This window comes from Trachymyrmex septentrionalis, unplaced genomic scaffold, assembly GCF_001594115.1.
Source record: "Trachymyrmex septentrionalis isolate Tsep2-gDNA-1 unplaced genomic scaffold, Tsep1.0 scaffold60, whole genome shotgun sequence".
NCBI classification, from domain to species: domain Eukaryota; kingdom Metazoa; phylum Arthropoda; class Insecta; order Hymenoptera; family Formicidae; genus Trachymyrmex; species Trachymyrmex septentrionalis.
The window spans coordinates 3,171,999-3,174,513 of NW_017305779.1; positions in this window are offsets into that span (position 1 = coordinate 3,171,999).

A 2,515-nucleotide genomic window follows, 5' to 3' on the forward strand; every position below is an offset into this window, starting at 1 on the left:
GCAAACCGAGTCTTAATTTCTTGAAGAAAAGTTTTTCTACTATGTGAACTTTGATCTTCTACTTTTCGTTGATTGCAATTTTTATATGTATATAAAAAGAGATAGTAAACTTCAAAGAAAAAAATAAATCATATAACATGATTTATTTTGCTTTAATCGAAAATGGAATTAAGTCTTATTTTGTGTATTTTGTTTCTATCACAACTGAATATTTTCTCACTCAAAATTCCTAATGTATTCGAGATGACAATTCCAATAATCGAATCGAATCTTTTAATTGACAAGTATTAAGTTATTTAGCGCCCCGTGAAACCATGTATAAATATCTATAATACTAACAATTTGTCAAACTTATAACTTGCCTCGGGATCGATTATTTATGATCGAAAGAGAATAAAAGTAACATTGCTTAACCATGGCGATATTAGGCGATAAAAGCTTATGGAAATAGGAGGGAATTAAGGCAGACAGGCAAAGAATTCATCACACGAATATTTGGTACTTCCTTTTTTTTATGAATGCACAAAACATTTTAATATAAACTTAAAAATCCGTACAACAATATGAAAAATTATAGACTATTATACACATGTATATAGATATATATATATTTATATGTCGTACTTTTTATTTTTTCCATTTTCCCTGTTTATCAATATATATATATATATTTATTTATTTGTTTATATTTCTTTGCTATATATCTTTTTTTTATTATAACGGGATGGAAAACTTCCGTCTCTCACTAAGTATATGTATATTATATATATATTATTATTAGAGTATTATTACTATCATTATTATTTTTATTATTATTATAGGTATGTATTAATGTAGAAATATAAAGTGAACCATTGCACGATTCCGCGTGTCGTGTCTTACAATCAGAGTGTTTCAACTCGCTAAATTCAGAGACAATAATTGTATATCAATAATCGTACTTGCAGTAACGCCGACAATTAATCATTAACAACGACAGTAATTAGCGATGAGGGGGAGGAGGGCGAGGTTACGCGCACAGTTTATCTTGTAACAACACGTCGGGAAGGTTTTTCTTTTTTTTTTTTTTTTCTTTTTTCTTTTTATTACTTCTTTTTCAAAGATGATGGGATGACGAGGAAAGGTACGCGAGTGTGTCGCGCTCACGCTCGTCGGATTGCGTTCGTATTGCGAGTGCTTTCGCGAGTCTGTTTGTATGCGTTTCGTGTCGCAATACGCTGTGTGATCATCGCCGGAGTGCATCGAGAGCCACGTGTGTTCGTGCGTGTATACGTGGTGTATACGTGTACGGGGGACGAGTGTGTGCGCGATGTCAGATGTCAGGTGAACGTTGTTAACGCATTACGCGGTATATCTGCATGGCGGTGGATATGATGGGCTCGGGGATTTTAATACAGACGCCCCGCGCTTTCTTTCCCGCCAGGCATCACGTACCGCGCAATGCGTATATATACATATATCTATATATATATATATATCTCGCAGCGACGTGGATTAAACAGTAGATAACATATATATCGATAGAGACGTAGATTAGGCCAAATCTTTTCTGTTCCTCCGTCTCGTCTTCCTGTCTCTCGATGCTCGTGCGCGCCGTACGGCGCGATTGTTCCGCCTTTTTTGCAACTTGATATGCGAATCTCTCGCGGTTACGATCGTATTGTTGCTCCGTCTCATCCTAACCGTAGGTGTATCCTTTCGAAATAAACGGAACGGTGCGCTTGCCTTTAGTTTCGAAATCACGAGAGAATTTTCCTTTCCACGTTGAGAAGTAATAATTTCAAATAATGTACAGAGTTTATAAACTGCGTCGCAAAATTCACCGCTGTAACAGTCAGTCTGATACTCAGACTACAAAACTTGGGAATATATCTCGTAATTTCACAAGACTTTTGATTTTTACAATTTTCTTGCACTTTTGATCTACGATTATGATATATAATTTCTCCGTTGATTCCGGTTTTTTTTTGTTTTTTTTTTTTTCGATTTAATTAAACTCTTTTCCGAGTTCGAAATTCGTTCAGGTACAAGTAATGTCTAAATTGACTTGGATCTGATTAAGAGATCTACTTTTTTTTTAGATCGCTTCGTAATGGTGTAGATTACGATTTTCGTAAGAGCACAATTGGAAGAGCAAAATTGTCGAAGGGATACACCTCGCGCACACATATTCGATTCGCGATTTCGAAAAATTTCACTATCTTCCACGAGTTAGAATACGCTACGTACAAAGAGCTTTACGAGTAAAGAGGAGAGGTATGTCGTTGTGCTGTTATATCAGGCTCGGATGAAAATACAGAGAAGTGAGTCGCGTGTATCTCTCACAATCGGAAGGAGGATAATCAGGCTGGAGTAGCGCACGAACGAGCGAAAACGTTCCCGGCTGGATTTCCCCGTGTCGTGAAGACGTAGGCATGCTGCGAGTTACAGTTTTTCAGAAAAATAGCGGTACGGCGGTGCAGAACAAACGGAAGCAATTTTCGCAGAAAGAAAACCGCTTGCGACTTAATGAATA